This window comes from Equus przewalskii, chromosome 14, assembly GCF_037783145.1.
Source record: "Equus przewalskii isolate Varuska chromosome 14, EquPr2, whole genome shotgun sequence".
Lineage (NCBI taxonomy): Eukaryota > Metazoa > Chordata > Mammalia > Perissodactyla > Equidae > Equus > Equus przewalskii.
In genome coordinates, this window is record NC_091844.1 from 20,752,306 (window position 1) to 20,771,847 (window position 19,542).

The following is a 19,542-nucleotide window of genomic DNA, read 5'->3' on the forward strand; positions in this document are numbered from 1 at the left end:
CGTTTCAATATATACATAGCTTACGTCTGTTAAACATACACAGGTGTTCTGGATGAAGTAATTAGCGAATGCCAAGAATTCTTAGTGATTTCTCAAGGAGCCCTCCCTTGGCCTCTGTTTTGATATTATCATGTTGTTGCTGTGCTCTATATTTTTATCTCGGAGCAGGCAAGGTCTCTTAGGCAACGGTCCCTCTTGCTCCCGATACCGATATCGTTTCTCCATCTGTGTCCCCTGGCGGCCGCCGCCAGGCTTAGGTTGCCCCCCCAGGGGGTCTTACCCGTCATTGGCTAACCGGCCTTCTCACCTCTGGGTCACAGTTTGTTGGCAAGCTTTTTCCAGTGATTATTAACCCTTCCTGTGTCAGGGGCGGCTACAGAAGCAAGAAAAGAAAGTGGAAGGAAGGAAGGAAGACAGAAAAGGGAAAAAGATGGAAGCAAGAGAAAGAATACAGAGAAAAAAGAAAAACTAGATGAAGAAAAAATTAGACAGCGAGGAGAGATAACGAAAAGAAGAAAAAAGAGGAAAAAGAACAGAGTGAACAATACAGCAGAGAAAAGGAAGAAAGAAGAGGAAGAAAAGGAAAGAAGGGAAAGAAAAAGAAAACTGCACTTCTATTCAATGATTTGCTAATTAATTTCTTATGCCACAGTTAACACCCAAGAGGAAAATCTTGTCTACCACCCACCTGAGATCTGCAGCTATTAGTCTGCCAAGTAGAAATGACAAATTCTTTCCCTCTGGTTTTTTTGTATTATTCTTTTTGGAGAGTTTAGTGATGTTGGAAATGTTACATTTGTGAACTGACAGTCCAAAATGTAAAGTAAGAAGTTTTAGCTGATGAAATCATGTATGTCCCAGCTGAAATGTGCTGAAGGAGAGCATTTCACAAGAATGAGGTTTTTAGGCACAATCTACCCAAGTGGACACTGGAGATTTTGCCAGAAATCTGGAGATTTCTCAGCTTTACTGCACTTTGTGATTTTATGTTAGCTTCTCCATGCTGGTGATGACCAACAAATGTAGAAATAGAGCAACATAATGACTACTAATATGAAGAATGATCAACTAGACTCCTCAAATTACCAATACTCTTGGTTGAATATTTAACAATTGATGTTACCACACATACATGCACACAATAGTACATGGGTAAGTGTGCGTGTGCACACACACACATATCTGTCAATGTATGCTAAATGGCATGTCCTACATCCACAGCCAAGCCTGGCGAATGAAAATCAAAATTTACATAGCCCTTCTAGAACCATGATGTGATTCCCAGCCAGTAAAGAATGACTGCCATCCTTCTCGATTTCCATTTGCTGAGGTACAGCAGTGGTCTGAAATTTTTAGGACAGATTTCATTCATTTATATTTTTTAATAATAGCTCAACTATGTGGTTTATGAAGTCAGACTTATGTTTAAGGTGACAAGGCAGTTTCTTTCATATGAGGATGTAACGGATGCTGACTATAGCCTTGCTTCTCCCCTAGCAGACAATAGCAACAACAACAATGACTCAGTGACATTCCCTGCTCTGGCAATTCATAATGCCTACAAGTTCTTAAACTCAGTTATTGAGTTGTTTTTCGTTCTTACATTAGAATAGCTTCTCATTCTTTCTTACATTGTAACAATCATTAACTTGAGAAAAATGACTACATAAGATTAAATTATGAATTAGAAATCATAAATGCCCTCCAATACCCAGACGTAACCACTAGTGTTTTACTTTTTACATAAATGCATGTAATTATAGATAATTATACAACATATAATTTATATATGTATTTATGTATATAAATGACTTTGCAGCTTTCTGAAAACATATATTAATCAGCATATCATCTTAATATAGATTACTAAATTATTTTGAATCAATAAATACTGACCATATACCTACTATATGTGAGGCATTGTACTAGGCACTTGGGAATGATAAATAAAGGGTGAAAATCTCTGCTCTCAGATTTACACAGTTGAGAAAGAGAGATCAGCAATGAAAAGGGAATTTTTATAAAGAATATTAAGTGCTGTGAAAATGAAAGCACAGGATATTGCAGTGTTAAAAAGTGAGACACTGGGTCTATATCGGAAGGTATGGGGAAGGCTCCATGGGTGAGGATAAGGCCTACCCTGGATCTAAAACGTACCTAAGAGAAAAGGCTCAGGAAGAGAATTTTTCGGGGTACCCTCAGCAGATGAAAGAGTACGTGAAGAAGTCTAAGACTTATAAAAGAATATGATGTGCAAGGATAATAGTAAATTGTTCCACACTCTTTTTGAAACTTTGACTCTTCAAAGCACATATACTCCTAAAAGGGTCAGCATTTGCGGTAAGTTTCTGTCAGAAGCAGACCCTGAGATGTAGGTTCATGTGCAAGGAAGAACTCCCAGAATGTGGTAAATCTTCCCGTCCAGGAAAGAGGGAACATGTTAAGAAGACCCTGTAAAGGTGGCTTCAGCTTTATCTAGAACATAAGTTACAGCTCAGAGCGTGACCTCAGTGTATGTAAGGTTCTTTTGTTTCCATCCTCCTGTACCAGTCAGTACTTGTCTAAGGACAATCTTGGGATCCTTAAAATCCCAGGCATTCCAGGCTCTGCCAGGTGGGCAAAGTGGTTCCAGTTGCCCAGGGCAGTCTTCCAGAGAAAGTCTCAGACAGAAGCTGGTAAGGCAAAGGCCTAGAGAAGCTGTGAAGAAGCACATAGAAACAAATAAAAAGATTTAAGAGAATCCACAAAGAACACTGACATGGTTCCTTACAGGTGGACACAAACTAAGCTTTTCAAATGGCATTACATCACGGCTAATGGGGAAGCCAGCTTACACTGAAGATTTTTTTCAAACATCTTTATTGAGGTATAACTTACATCCCATAAAATTTACCCATTTTAAATGCACAATACAACGATTTTTTTAGTAAATTTACTAAGTTGCACAACCTTCGCCATAATCCCATTTTAGAACGTTTCCATCATTTCAGTAAAATCCCTCATGCCAATTTATAGTTAATCTCCCTTGCCACCCTCAGCCCTAGGTAACCACTAATCTATTCTTTTTCTCTACAGATTTGCCTTTTCTGGATATTTTATATAAATAGAATTATAAAATATGTGGTCTTTGGGCCTTGTGTTTTTTCTACATTATACTTAACACAATGTGTTCAACTAATTTTATTGAGCACCCACTTTATGCCAGCCACTATAAATTAGGCTACCAAATTAGGTGACCAAAATAAGGCATCTAGATTTTATGGTCTAGTAAGGAAAATGTACAGTAAGCAAATAATCACATAGGAAATGTAAAATTTCAAATCAGTTTCAGGATGCTCTGGAAACATGAATGGGAGTTGAGAGAAGACTTCCCTGAGGAGGTAACATTTGACTTAGACTGAAGAATAGGAGTTAATTAGGCAAAGAGTAAAGCAGTTCACATAGAGGGAATAGGACTTACCCACTAGCAAAAGAGAACATGTTTAATAGAAGTGATTGAGAAAATGTTGGTTGGAGTTTTGAGAGGGAAAGAGACATAGTGAGAGATAAGGCTGAAGAGAAAGGCAGAGGCCAAATTATGATGAGACTTACTAAACTATGTTAAAGATTTTGGTTTATTTTAAGACCAATGGAAAGATCGTGAAGTGTTTTCCGTTAGGTTGTGGTGGGGAGGTGGGTGATATGACAGGTTTTTTTTAGAAAGACTCTCTAGGTGCAGGGAACATTTTTTTTTAATGCTCTTAAAATACATTCTCTAAGCAGAGGCAGGAGCACATCTTATTTTGCATGCTTCAGATGTCTACTTCATAACGCAAAAGGTTATTTTAAATGTTAGTGCATTTAACAATTAAATGATAATCCACTCACGGATATTTCTGGACAATGTATAGTCCGCTCTAGCTTTCTCATCCTGATTCCATCATGGGTTAGGCACATATCATGTGCATCTGGGAATTGTTCAACGACCATCTGTTCTGATTGAGTGGTGAGCCTTGATCTCATTTCTCACCTGGTAAACGTTGAACGTATCCTTTAGTCCACTACATGGTATGAACTATGTGGAGAACTACTTCATATCTTTCTTCAAATATTTGGAATTTTCTATTTTTTAGCCCTAAAAATGGGAACTCAAAACAGCTTTACTCCTCTCAGTAACACAAAATCTATTTACATGGAAAAAATAAAATAGTTAAGGTAATTATCCAGATCATTTGAGCAAAAAGCTCACTTTGTTGTCCTGCATGATTGTGGTATATTGTTTACATGGATCTAATTTACCAGATAATGGCCTACCAACACCATCCAATATCCCTGAATAGATAGACATTGGATGATTTACCTAAGACATGCAGTAAGATGAAAAAAATATTTTACTAAAAATGCAAAACTTATGTTCAATAAATAAAAGAGAATATGTCTAGTGAATATGAACAGGGTTATCATGCTGTCTGGTTTCTAACAATCTTTACAATGAATTTGAGAAAAAATAACATAAATGAAATAGTAATATTGGACCTTAAACGGAGATGTTAAAACTTTGGGGCTTAAAAAATATGCACATGCTTAAACTGTCTCTCTCTCACATACACACACACACACACACACACACACACACATGCACGCACCAGGTGCTGAGAAGCACAACACAAATGACCATTTGGAAGATGTGGAACTCAGTGCCTTCCTGGAAACATGCAGGAGATATTTCATTCATTGGAACTATTCTAACATTGTAACCAGAATCAACAATAATTGTGTGTACTTTGCTTACATACAATTTAGAGCATTCTGGATAAAGAGATAACCAATAAAACCCCCACCACATATTTTCAGTACATAATTTTCAGTACATATCATTTCTTTTGTTCTCAGAACTCTATGTTGCAGGTAAATTATTGCCACTGTTTTACAGAAGAGAAAAATGAGAATGAGCACGAGGGATTTCTATACAATCATTAAAAGTACACAATCATTAAAGAGATGGATGTAGAAATTAAATCTCAGTTCTGTCTGATTCCAGAGTTCCAATAACTTATTGTTTCTTCTGTCTATAAAATATTTACAACTCACAGTTCTGTTCTAGTTTTACCTTATGTGTATTTTCTTCCTTAAAATACCACGTTAACCTCACTTATGCACTAGGTGGATATGTCTATCTTACAATATAAAAACAGAGATGAAGAATTGATGAGTTCAGTTGTTTAGAGAAATCTTTTTCTTTACTTTTTTAAAATAGTACATACTTGGGGAAATTATTGTAATATAGACAGGTTTGGGGATCAAATAAAACATTTCAATTTTTATGACTGGAAACCTACCAGTGATGAAGTAAGGGAGACTGACACATTTTGCGATATTCCTAGTTACAACTAAACTTGGAGAAAACGGGGGTATCTGAACGTTTGGCCTGTCTGTGTTGTGCCATTCTTCACACAGGAGGACTGAGACTGTGCTTCATCAAGTACTAAGATTATACCCCAAGCCTGGATCTAGGTAATGACCAAATAGTTGGTCATCTCATTCAAACAACAATTTGGCTCTGTTAAGAATGGAAAGAAAACCAGGCAGATTAATTGTGTGGCTGAAATGAATACTCCGACGAGTTGTTTTGGGGGCTCTTTGTCACGTTGTACCAGAAGTTCAATTAATTTTCCACATTCTCTAGCAGGTGATTATATGAGAGTTTACAAGAGAGTGAAATGAATTTCTGGGAAGTTAGCGAACGACCTATGTAATTAGTATGTTATGTGAATATTCATTGAATTCTAGAAAGTAACTCTGGGGGGATGAAAGGGGCTATGGGAGGAAGAGAGGAAGTCAAGAAGGTTTGTCTGCAGGGATGTCAGGATTTCTCTAGATATTTTTTCAAAGTGCACATATATCTCTCCTCTCCTCCACCCTACTCTTACTGCGCCCCCTGCCAACACACACACACGTCAAGTGTTACTATTAGCATTACCACCAAATTATTACATGCCTCTGGGTTTTGAAAGTGTGAGGAGGGATGAGAATCAATGATGTAGACAGACATAATGGCAGAGTAGCGTTGGTGGGGAGGGGGAAGCTTGCCAGGTCAGGCAGAGGGGGACTCTCACCCATAGGAACTGGAGCAGGTTACTTGAGCATCTTGCCTTTACTTTCGTTAGCTAAAGGGTGAAAAGTTGGAACTCAGTGAATCGTAATGGCCATTCCATTTCCACTATCTTCTATTACTCTGTCCTTTAGAATGGATCCAAGACACAGAAGTCTGCAATTTTAGTACAATTCAGCAAGCTCAGGTAAGAAATAGCTATATCCAAGCTATATTTTAGTTTTATATTTGAACATTTCCTGAAGAAATGTCATTTGTCCTGTCCCTTCCTTAATTCTACCTCATCTTGTTCTATTCCCTAAACTCTTGAATTAAAAAGTATTTTACTTCAAATAGCATAGTTTAGACTTCATTCTTTATTGTCATGTTAGTCATACTCTAGGTGTCACTGACATATTTTTTCTTATTTTTGAACGTATGCTTTTGAAAGTTTTAGTCTATTTGCTGCCAAGAATTATTATTTATTATTTTGTCCCTGAAATTAACTGCAGTTTTGGTTTGTTTGTATTCGATGACAATTTTTTTTTCTCCTAAGCAACATTCATTCCTAAGCACTACAAAGCTGGAGGCATTTGATATGTATTCTAGGCAGAGATCCAGCCTTAGTGAAAATAATAGAGTACTTCCAACTAGTTCAACTAGCGTTAGGAAGAGTACTATTATGGCGTAAGTAGTGGTCAGCACATTAAGAGAAATGTTTTATTCTGGCAGTGTCAAAACTCTCATAACCTTGGGAATAGTTTTATTATTTGATTCAAATTAATGCTGCATTTACTTATCCAAAGTAATGAGTGATAAATTTAAAATCATGATCAAATAAAATTCCTTCCTGCAGACCCATTGCCATAATGTAGGAACGCAGCAGAGCTCCTTGGTTAAGATTTCAAATGGATGTCTCAGTGAGGCTTATTGTCCAATGAACTACAATGTGCAGGCACGGTACCATGCAAATAGATTTTCATTCCCGGCAGTGACTGCTGCTTTAAAAGAAAGAAAGAATTTGCAGGGAAGTACGCACATGCTGAGCAAAATAACCTGCCTACAGACGGCCCACTAGGCTCAAAAAGCAGCTGGGAAGTGAGCACAGAAAAAGGGCATAACCTGATTTTGGTCGTTTCATATTCAGGGCAGGTCCGCCCTTCAGACTTTCCTTGAATCCTATTGTATTTCGGCCCGAGGATTCTCCTCACGTCTCCTTCCGCTATTCTCCGCGCGCGCACAGAGCTGCTGGAGGAGCCAACGTCCCAGTCTTGTGATGGCAGCTCGCCCTTAGAACACTGGGAGAAATGAGAGAATACAATCATAGAATCTTAGTCTTTGCAGAAACCTCTGAGAGACTCTATTCTATTCATCCACCCAAAGGAGGAATTCATACTCAAATATCCCTGACAAATGACCGTAAGTCTCCACTTGATACTTTCTGTCACAGATAGATAATTACTTGATTATTGGAAATCTCTAAACGTTAGTCAGTTCTTCCTGATTTTACCCCAAATATGTCTGCCAAGTCATCCTGTTGGTTGTGTTTCTACTGTCTAGGGCAAACCACAACCTTTTCATGACTATGTTTAAACAGTTGAAGCATACAAACGTGACCCTATTTACTTTGTTTTGAGCTATATGTTAACTCTTTTCTTTTAACTATGTTTTCTCATAAAACCTCATGTTCAGATCTCTCAATTGGATAATCAATTTACATGTGGTGCTGTGAGATGCTAACTCCCAGATATTTGAGACTATACTGTAAAAATCAAAAGAGAAAGAACAAAATCCTCACTGATCTCTAACATTTCAACTACAAGGTAGTCTGTTTTATGGTTATTAGCATACTACATGATGCCATCTTTTCAACTTATCTTCACCCATTGCAAGAACAGACTATTGGTTAGGCTGCTTTCATTGACAATCAAATGTTGTTTTAGGTGCCTTGAGGTGTCTACCATACTGAGAACTATAAAATAAATAAATGTATCCATAAAGCCAAATAGAACCAATTTGGGAATCTTACCTTCAAGCTTATCCTAATTTAAAATCTCTTTTAAGGTAATGCTTATGTAAGATCAATGATATATGTGATAGTTTTGAGCCAAATGGAACTCCTATGCTACTTCCCTATTACAAAGGAAATACTGATTTTAGTAGATGCAAAAACTCTAAACAGTTAAATTGATGTACTTTATTTCTATCAAAATTCTTATCAAAATGAATTGATGTATTTTATTCCTATCAGAACACTTTATTCTTATCACAATAACAAAGTATGTATATATTTTGTGAGAAAGATTGCCCCTGAGCTAACATCTGTTGCCAATCTTCCTCTTTTTGCTTGAGGAAGATTGCTGCTAAGCTAACATCTGTGCCAAACTTCCTCTATTTTATGTGAGATGCTGCCACAGCATGGCTTGATGAGTGGTGCTAGGTCCACACCCAGGATCTGAACCTGCTAACCCCGCGCCACCAAAGTGGAGTGCACAGACTTAACCACTACACCATGGGGTCAGCCCCAACAAAATATATTTTAAGAACAAAATATAATATCCAAGCAGACGCAAGTTCATATAGAAGCACTGCCACTTTCTAATTATGTAACCTTGGAAATTTTATTTCAGCTTTCCTGCCTTAGTTTTCTCATGTGTAAAATGACTGTGATAACGACACATATCTCACTATGTTTTTGTGAGGTTCCAATATAAAGCACTTAGTCTAGTGTATGGTAAATAGTAAGCTTAACTCAATATGTTCTAAATATTTTGGAGAGTTGATAATGTGAAGATGATGATGATCATGATGAAACTGAGGGTGGTACCTGTGATAATTGTGCTGACATTGGTATGTCTAATTAATACAAGATCAGGAGTAGCAGAATTGAAAAAAAAAAGCAATTGGAATCAGATGACATTCTTTAGACTAGGGGCAGTGACAGAGAGAGAGAGAGAGAGATCAGTCAGAACGATCAACAGCGTGAATTATATTTCATTTCCATGCCAGGAGGAGTAGATTACTGATTTAAGTTGAAAGGTGTCTAGGGCCAGGGTGAAGCTCCACAATGACCAGTTAAACACAGTGAAATAACTGCATGCGTTCACCCTGCTATGACATCAGAGGAAGTAAAATGAAACAAAGTAACCTCCTCATCCAAAACAAACAACAAACAGGAAACAAACGAAGACAGGAAATGGCAATGGACAAGACATCAAATATTTGTTTAGAAAGTAAACAAAGGAATAGTATCAGTCTATGCAAATAAAAAAATCATTCAGCTGCCTATCGGATTAGGTGGGCAATTGTAGACTCAGAAAAGTCTTGGGTACCAGGCACCACAGAAGATAGTGTTGAAATGATAACAGAGGAGGTGTTTAAAAGTTAATACATAAGGATGCTAGATCCCACTTTCCCTCACAATCCCATAGACACAGGTTGCTACAGAGAAGGGAGATTTAATTTCTTGTGTAAATGATTATGGTCTCAAAATGGAGCTGTGGGGTGACAAATGACTAGGAAGAGAAGGATCAAGTTAAATACTTATGCATGACGAAGATATTGAGAGTTAATAAGAGCAATAAAACTTAGTAAAAGGTATAGAGAAACCAAGAAAATAAAGATTAAGGATATATTAAAGGTCAACTCTAGAAATAGGAGAGCTGCCAATGAGTATAGGGCAGATTTTTAACACTTAATCTGTTTGTGGACCTTTTTCTGCCTGATTTTTAGATAAAAGATTAACTTGTCCAGGTCTGGATATCTTTCCTTCCCACTGGGTTTACATGATGCTAGAGGTACAGATACTGTCTTCCAAACATGTAACATACTGGGGCAATTAACGAAATGATTTTGCATTGTTCTTATTCATGCTGCTACTTGGATTATGGTTTTTAAAAAATATCACTTGAGTTATTTAGTTTTCCTCAATAAAATGATGCTGTGAAGAAAAAAGTACAACTCCTTTTAAGAACTAATGCTAAGCAATTTCTGAGTTAATGTATGATATTATGTAAGAATTGCAGGGACCAATTTTATCCCTTGGAACATCATTTATTTCACAAAATGAAAGAGAATGTGCATGGGCCAAAATTCAGTTTCTCTCCATGGCTCCTTAGCGGTGATTAAGTTCTCAGTGATCTCAGTAGTGTTCCTTTTAAATCACACAGACTGGTTGATGTCAATTACCTTGAACCAAAGTGTTAAAAAACAAAAAACAACAAAAGTTTTAAAAAATCTTCCTTTATTTTTGTCTCTACTTGTCAGAAGTCTAGCCTAGGCATATGAATATCCATTGTAAGATAGCATGTTACTAAATTTCAGGAAGCAAACAGACAGACACACATACTGTTGATGCCAGAACTGGATACATATTTGTGGCACCCAGTGAAAAATGAAAATCTGAGTCTCTTAATTAAAAAGGCAATAGTGGGGCCAACTCGGTGGTGTGCTAGTTAAGTTCATGCACTCCACTTTGGTGGTCTGGGGTCTGCAGGTTCGGATCCTGAGCATGGACCTAGCGCCAGTAGTCAAGCCATGCTGTGGCAGCACCCCACATAAAATAGAAGAAGATTGGTCCACACTCACCCATGTTAGCTCAGTGACAATCTTCCTCAAGCAAGAACAGGAAGATTGTCAGCTCAGGGCCAACCTTCCTAACACACACATAAAAAAACAATAGCGAGTCTTCAGCCAAGCAGAAGCCCCCTCCAGGCACAGGGCCCTGTGGAACAACAGAGGTCACATGCCTGTGAAGCCAGCCATGTTTAATGCAACTTTTTCTCTTGTTCTTCTGCAAATCCTGTCCTTTCCTTCACTTTCACAATATTTTAACTGGAAAATACTTTAAATTTTCCTCTTAAAGCCGAATTTCCTCTGGTTGGTAAATTAACTGATAAGGACATTGAGAAATGGGGTAATTCCATTTCTTTGGGACATTCCAAAGGCCTGAAATCACTAACCTCTCTACTCAAGGATAATTCTTACTGCCCCCCCCCAACCCCGTTAGTTTATGAGCAAAGCTTTCCTCACAGCTCCAAGAAAGTAAAAATGGAATATCTCATTTACTAAATAAAAACTATTATGCTAAACTAGTGCCAAATATGTAAATGTAAAACAAACTTGTATGCCCATAGGAAAATTGAAAGTGAAGGAGAAAGAGAGAGAAAGAGAAACTTCTGAATAGTCTGCTCTTTCTATTGTGGATTATTTTATTTCCTCCGGGTTTCAATTAATAAGTTGAATCAGTGTGGATGCTACAGTTATTTTATTTTTAATGTATTATTCAAAGTAATTATATGCCAAATGAAGATGGAGAGTGTATATTAAAATTATGTTTGATATGGGAACACTTTATTATTTTAAAATTAAAAACACACTGATCATTAGATTAAAATGTTATGAAATCATTTTTCAAGAAATCTTAAGGTTTTCAGTAACTCCAAAAATCATTTGATGATCAATAGGTTTGCTAATATTGGATTTCCTTATCCTTTTGTATGCTTGTTGATAACCAATTTGTATTTAGATGGGATAATTCTATTAAATCTAAATTTGTTATGGCCACACATTTTACTTAATATTTAAAAAATATACTGGTGAATTATGGCTCTAAGATGTAACTAACATAGATTTAAGCCATAATGTATTTACATATAGAGAAAAATAGATCATGCAAAGGGTATTGTAATAGGACTATTAACAATGAAATAGTAGGTAGCATAATAAAAATATCACAGTTTATTTCTTCTTATATAAATTAAGGAAAGTAGTAAAGCATTTGCATTTCAGATGGCAGTTCTTTACCACAAAGCTGTTGGAGAACAGGGTTCTTTTCAGCACACTGTGCTACTAGCTCCAGCATGTCATCTTCACCTTCGTATTCCAAGATGGTAGCAGATGCATTCCAGATAGCAGAATCAAGGTAGTGATGAAGAAAAAATAGACTTGGCAGCTCTCTCTCTCTCTCTTTTTTTTTTTTGGTGAGGAAGATTGTCCCTGAGTTAACATCTGTGCCAATCATCTTCTAGTTTGTAAATGGGACACCACCACAGCATGATTTGATGAGCTATGTGTAGGTCCACGCCCGGGAGCTGAACCCATGAACCCTAGGCTGTCAAAGCAGAGCTCACGAACTTAACCACTACGCTACCGGGCTGGCCCTCAGGCAGCTCTCTTTTAAAGAAGGTTTCTGAGAGCCACCTCAGGATCCTCCCAGTTCCATTTAATGGGTCAGAAGTTATTCACAAGGCTGCCTCAAACTCAATGGAGGTTTGGAAATGGTGTCTTTATTCTGAGCAGCCAGGCACTAGACAAAACATCCTATTATTGTAGAAGAAAGGTTGGAGAGATATTCGGAACAACTTGTATTTTTCTGTCACAGCAGCTTTCTAGGAGCCCAGCTGTTTTCTAGACACAGGAATATTTGGGGGGATTCTGCTGTAGTACGCTATCAGAATTCAGAGGAGAATTTGGCAAAGGTTTAAGCAAAAGGATTTTGGAGGAATCCAAAGGTTGGAAGGATAGTTTCTGGAAAGAGCTGTGTGCTTTTAAGAAGGTAGGCTCAGAGTTTATATGGACAATGTTAACCTAGACTTAGGACAGTTATTAATAGAAGCTTGGTACAGAACAATACATCTCCCTGAGAAGGCTCAATCTACTTCAAATATAGTTATCCTGTTATCCCCCCAATAACATATTTGGTATTGATGAGGTACTACACTTCACTTACAACATGACCGCAGGAAGTGGATTGGGTTTAGGACAGGATACCACCGACAGTGGAGCATGTTGAGCCAAGCAGAGAAACCTAGACTAAAGCATGGTTACCAGCCTGATCTAGTATTATAAGATGCATGGAAGACTGTGCCTCCTTGGAATTAAAGAATATCATCCAAGACTGAAAATACACTCATCCTAGAGTTGTTGTTATGTTATCACTAGTTTTTGGGAGTGAATGAATAAATTGTTAAATGGATGAGTTAAGCACAAATAAATACATGCATATACACATACATACATACATACATTTTTAGTTAGAAGATCAAAAAAAAAAAAAACTGACAGCAGGTCCATTTATTTTTCTTCCACAACCATTAAAAAATAGAAATTAAGGGGCTTACCTGCTGGCACAGCCATTGAGTTCACATGTTCTGCTTCCATAGCCAGGGGTTCACTGGTTCAGATTCCAGATGAGGACCTATGCACTGCTTATCAAGCCATGCAGTGGCAGGCATCCTACATATCAAGTAGAGGAAGATGGGCACAGATCTTAGCTTAGGGCCAGTCTTCCTTAGCAAAAAGAGGAGGATTGGAGGCTGATCTCAACTCAGGGCTAATCTTCCTCAAAAAAAAAAAGAAGAAGAAGAAAATAGAAATTAATACAGAATTTCCAATCTGTTGCTGCTTGTATTATTTGAGAAGAAGCTAATTTGTGAAAATAGATCTCATGGCATTACCTCATAATGTTTTGCTTTATTCCTGTGATCCAGCAACTAAATGTTCAAAGAAGGGTAAATGTGGATATGAACAGAGATGTAATAAGGAATGTTCAGTCTTCACCTTACATGACCTTCCTGCAATGTCTCAGATGTGTAAATTCTATGAAATTATGAAACTATTACCTCTTCCATCCTGCAACCCTTTCCGTTCTTGGTTTCCATAATGCTGTCAACTTCTTCTATATTACCCATAGAAACATCACATTCCTTACACATAAAACTAAGCTTACATTTTGTTCAAATTTGTATTTTTTCCCATTTACCAACTATCTCAATCCAGAAACCTGAGGCTCATTCTTAGCTCGTTTTTCTCCTTCATTTCTCATAGCTAATTAGACTCTAATTCCTCTTGTTTCTACCACGTCAGTGTGTCTTGTTTATTCTTGTTTCTTTCGCTTCTCACAACTTCAACACAGTGTTCTGTTAATTCTTTACTTACTGTAGCACAAAAGCCATATAGCTGGCGTCTTTACTTTTTTCAAAAACCTACCTACCTTCACATTCATTTGATGTTTTTCATGGTTCCAAGAGAGATCTTTCTAAAATGTGAACTTGATTTTGTACTTTCTCTTTAGATCCCTCACTGATCTTCATTCCCCCTAGGATTAATTCCCCAAGACTTTGCCTAAATTACCAAGGGTATCAATGATTAGATTTTCTTATAATATCAGCTTTATGGTTACCATTGATCAGCATCAAAAGCTACCTCTAATCATAGAGAATTAGAGTGGCTGAAGTTAAGGGATCAAAGGCAGCTGTAAAAGTCTGGTTAGGGGAACAGTTACTTGGAACTTCAGGGATGAGCTCATACAAATATTAGTCACTAGTCATGGTGGTAACAGAGAAGGATTGGGCCAAAATGTGGTAAGGATCATGGGTCAGTAACTATGGTTCAGAATATTTCCTGGTGTTCTATCTCGCCTTTGTAAGCCTGCTAGGACTTGTTTTGTGGTAGAATCCCCAAGACTCCACGTGCCAGGAACAAGCGGACAGAGTGGCATGAGGTTAGAATTATCCAGAAAGGCAATGTCCAATTGGTAGTTCAGGCATCTTGTTATAACATACTTCTATCATATCGCATTCAAAAGGAGATTCTATTGCAAGTTTATCCATCTGGATTTCCAGCATAATAGAAGAAAATTAAAACTATTTAAATCCAGGAAAGAAAAGGCAGAAGAGGAGGCCAGAAAGATGATGACATTGTTCATCAAACCGGAGTTTTTAGAAAGATAAAAATTAAGAAAATTAATGTCAGGAGATGTAAAAAATAAAACAAAGTTTTATCTATTGAAAGATTATTTAAAAACAGTATCCTCAAATAATAACTCTAAGCTCTGGCTTCCTCCCTATGTCTAATCTATGATCTGCTGTAGCATTTGAGTCAATTCTTAATAGAATCAAAATATCACAACACATCTAAATAACTTTTTCTGGTTAAGCCAACCAGAAAGTCAAAGACAAGATTCACACTCCTATCTGCTTTAAACTCATTTCTTTCCTTTTCCAAATATATCATCATCTTTAATAACTTTCAGAGAGTTAGAGAATTGAGTATCAACTATTCCAGCACTCTGCTTTAATGTATATGAAATATTACATTTCTATTTTCCAGGTGAGGAAATGAGAGATAATGAGTGTTAGAGACTTATCCAAAGTCATAGACTAACATGTAATAGTTACAGAATTACTGGAGGCAGCAACACAAAGGAAATTATTCTTTTTTCCTCCCTCTTCTTTTCATCCTCTCCTCCTTTTAACCTTTATTATTTCTTTATACAAAGCTTTATGCCAAAAATTACTTGAACAGCCCAAGGATGACACCTTACACATCCTCTGTCAGTCCAGTTATTCCAGTCTCACACTTCAAACTTTTGTGCAGCTTGCTGACTTTGGAGATCTGCCTTCCCACCAGCAACTTCTGCATCTCTAAACCTTGGTCTGCTTCCATGAGATTTCTCCTACCCCACTGCACTCACATAGGAATCACAGCTCACCTTACTCTGAGCTCTGAGGGTGTATATGTGACTATACTTTATGTGATAAAGATAATACGATCTCATGTGTTAGATGCTAATAAACTATTACTGTGCTTTGGGATAGTGGATTTGCATATCAACAAGGTCCACTAAGATAATGACATTAAAACAAAAGAAACCAAAAGAGAGGAAGTCAGAGTACTTTCTATGTCATTCCATGATAGGAAAAACTTTCCAGACGCAAATAATCTCCCTCTCCAAAAATAAGTCAAAATAAATAAAAAGTAACACAGTAAGTAAACTTTTAAGCAAAGAATGGCTTTGCCAGGAATTCCTTTTACTCCATTTTTCATCCATTTCCCCATAGTTTAATTCTGTACTTGTCCTACTTCGTTCTCCCCAGCTCCATTTTTTTCTGAATCATTGCCTCTGAGTCTCGTTATTTATTCATTTATTTATTTATTCAAGCATTGACAATTCTGAGACTTTCCTGGCTCAGCAATCTACAGATCATTCATCAGCATGTAAATGTCTTCCCAGCAGTAACCTTGGCATTCCCAGAACAACATACTCTCCTTCTTATCCCTGGTCCATCAGGTCAGTGTCTGTGTTACAGATCAATTCTAAATCTAGGGAGAAACTTGATTATTTTAAAGGTTACATAATCTTTCTGGGCTACACTTTTGTAAATGTTCTTGTATTCTTAGGAAAATGAAATTAAACTTTGAGCAAAAGTTTAAGAAATCAGCAGGTGGTAGTAAGCCATTCTTTATTATTTACTGGAAGACGAGGTTTACTGCTCAATTTAGATCTGTTTTGTTTTTCCTGAAAGATAATGCTTGTAGAGGAGTGGTCAGGAGATGATGAAATTGCAAGTGGAGTTGCAAACAGAAAAAGCTTTAGCCTTGTGATTTCAGCCCTCGAGTTGTGATGCATAATAGAGTCCCCTTTGTTCATATTATTCCCTCAGATTGGAAGGTTTTTTCCTTTCTTATGAATTCCTTAGCTTTACACCTCAGAGAAGCCTCCCAAGATCTCTTAAACACTGGGCTGAAACAACGCTGTCTGTGGGCACGGGAAGCCCCAGTTTTGAACCTCATTCTAAATATTAACTGCATGACCTTGGCAGGTTTATATTATCTGACCTGCATTTTCATAAAATGTCTAATGTAAACAATATTTCTCTTGCAGGGCCATTTAAAAAATTGCAAACTCTAGACTTAAAGTATTCAGCACATAGGAGAGACTCAGTAAGTGGTACACTTCTTCTTACTATTTAGTTTTCCCACTTCATAGTTATCTTCCTAATTTACAGTAATTAAGGTATTTAGCCCCTTTGTAGATCCTTTGGCTCTCATGTTTGTTTAGAAATAGAGGAGGAGAGAAGGATTAATGTGCTAATAATACTTGGGATGTGCAAGCCCAGAGCTGTGAAAGTGAGGGGAAAAAGAGAAGTGAAGCACCAGATCACGTGATGTACTGCAGGTAATTCCTTACAGTCCTGGACACCACTTCACAGTGAGCAGCAATGAGATACAGCAGGTGTAGCAACATGCAGGACATAGAACTGGTTGCGAGAAGTCTTGCTTAAAGTAGTCCTCTACAGTAGGGGAGATTTATGTGCCTGATCCTTCCTGCCTCCTTTTCTCATTGGTCGAGGTTCACCACATGGGGAGACAACACCTCCCATTTCTGAGAGGGATTATCTGATTCTTTGATGGACACTCTGGAAGTGGGGTCCCACATCCCCATGGTATATTGTTACATGCAAACCTGAAAGACGAGGGTTAACTTACTGAAGGTGGATACCAACAAAGCAAGAAAATGGGAAATGGTTGGAATCTGAAAAGGCACATCAGGTTTATATGGCAATGCAGCATTTTTCCTATAACTCTGGGCAAGATGAAAACAAATACTTTACTCTATTTTTTTGTAGATCTGGTACTTGGTATAGTCCCTGCTTGCAAGATAAATAAATGAAAGAATCAAAGAATACACACGTAAGCAATATCAAGGTACCAAAATAAACAGTCTATTACTTCATTCTATGGAAGACATAGTAAAACAAGTACTCAATGAAGGATATGCACAGCATCAGCTGATTGAGTTAAATTGCTGCCTCAAATTATTATTATATTTTTTTACCTGTTAATTGCAGTGAGTGAATCACTTATTTACTATAGGCATTACCAAAATCACAGAGAAGAAAGAATCAAGACAAGGTAATCTAGTGTAATATTGATACATCTGTTGCACTTTGCATCTTCAAAAAAGACTGTCTCTCTTCCCTTTGCATGTCTTTCTCCACTTGTGACCTCCTAAAATGCTCTTAGAACTTTTTGCACCTTTCTTTTACATTTCACTGTTGCACTGTTTTAATCATAAAAGCCTAAAAAAGAGCCACAGTACTATATAAAACACACGTTCTTAAGGCCTGGGTTTATTCCCTTCACTGTTTTCATGTTTATACAAATTTTTGTCTGTTTCATATTGTGTGTGCGCCAGAAGTCAATAGAAAACAATAACAATAACTTAATAAACAAAACAGCTCAAATATCACGCAGATTCATTTTTTTAACAAAAATACTTGTAGTTCTACAGTATAGCAGGGAAAACATCTAAATTAAAAGAGAGGGAGAAAAAACCTTAAGAACAATCTTTCAAGTGTTTTTCAGTACTCACTGGCACAGAGAAGTGGAGACTATATTTGCATAAGATATAGATTGACAGCTTAATTAAATGAAATATCTACTTCAGGAAAAATATATCAGTAGTCCTTGAGTCATGCATATGGATAGCAGCTTCCTTTGGAAAGATCTTTGCCTGGTTGGCAATTATGTGGCACATGAGCCTCCACTTGCCACGCACCCTATTCTGCCTCCCAGTCCCATATCCATAGCAAAGACTGATCATTGATCTAGGTTCTGTTTTTGAGCTTAGAAGTAATAATCTTAATGACTTTTTTTGATTCTGGTGGGTTAGTTCCCATTTTGCAGCCTCTCAAACAGAGATGGTACCCACCCTCAGATTTATGTTTTCTTTGTTGTTGGTCAGAGAGCTTTGAATAAGGATTTAAATAGCTTAGTGCAACATTTTAAAGTTCTGACTTTACTTACATATTATGTATCAAAAATGCCATCTTTGAGTATAGAAAAAAATACACAAACTCAATGTCATCTGCCACATGGCTAAATTTTCCAGAAGCAAAGTGTAGACCAGCATTTCCCAAACTGCAAAAATATGTTGTATCGATGTACAACTGAAATTTTACGTTTGTAACCTATCATTAACTCAATAACAGAAAAATATATATGTTGTACCATGCAATTTTATTAGTACTTTCTTTTAGAAAGTAGTTTTTTTTAAATGGTAAAATGAGTTTTGGTAATCTGCATACTCTTTCTCCCACTCATCTTTCCCACCACCACGCATACATTCATAGTACTTATGTGTAAATTAAAACCTCAGACAAGACCTGCTATAAAGGTATCTGTTTTGTGTTGTTTATTTCAGTGCTATCCAAACTTCTGCGTTCAGAGAAACCTTGAATCAGGGAATATCTATAAATAGAAACTGGGAGAGTAGTGTTCCACAAAACTCACTTTGAGAAACGCTAGGCTAGATGAAGTTACAACAGAGAAGTAGTAACTGGTTTTGACTATTCTTCAAGTCTTCTCTCAAACACTCTGCACCAAAGAAGCCAGCCCACATTTCTCATTTGTTTGTGTATCTGTAAAATGTTGAACTTCTATTAAAACTGTCATCAAAATATGCCCTGTCTAGAGTCATTCATGATACTTTTATAACACTTATCATTTAGCGTCAATTACTTTACATAGAATTTATCTGATTTTCATAACAATCTTTCAGGGTGGATATAATATCCTATTTATAGATGATGACACTATAGTTCAAGCAGTTGAAAAAATGTCCCTTGGTTCATTTGAGTGATCTCACTTTCCCCCATTGTACAATGGTCCCTCCTTTCTGTGTATCG

At 37.0% G+C, this 19,542-nt stretch overlaps 1 long non-coding RNA gene across 2 annotated transcripts; it reads left to right on the forward strand.

The window, feature by feature from the left end:
• The first annotated feature begins 7,388 nt into the window (after positions 1–7,388).
• On the forward strand, positions 7,389–19,316 carry LOC139075619 (uncharacterized). 2 transcript variants are annotated; one of them, XR_011526224.1, is made up of 4 exons: positions 7,389–7,489; positions 16,737–16,795; positions 17,482–17,560; positions 19,059–19,316. It is a non-coding gene; the product is annotated as an uncharacterized lncRNA (long non-coding RNA). The 2 variants fall into 2 exon arrangements; XR_011526225.1 differs by having other exon boundaries at positions 17,482–17,545.
• The last annotated feature ends 226 nt before the right edge of the window (positions 19,317–19,542 follow it).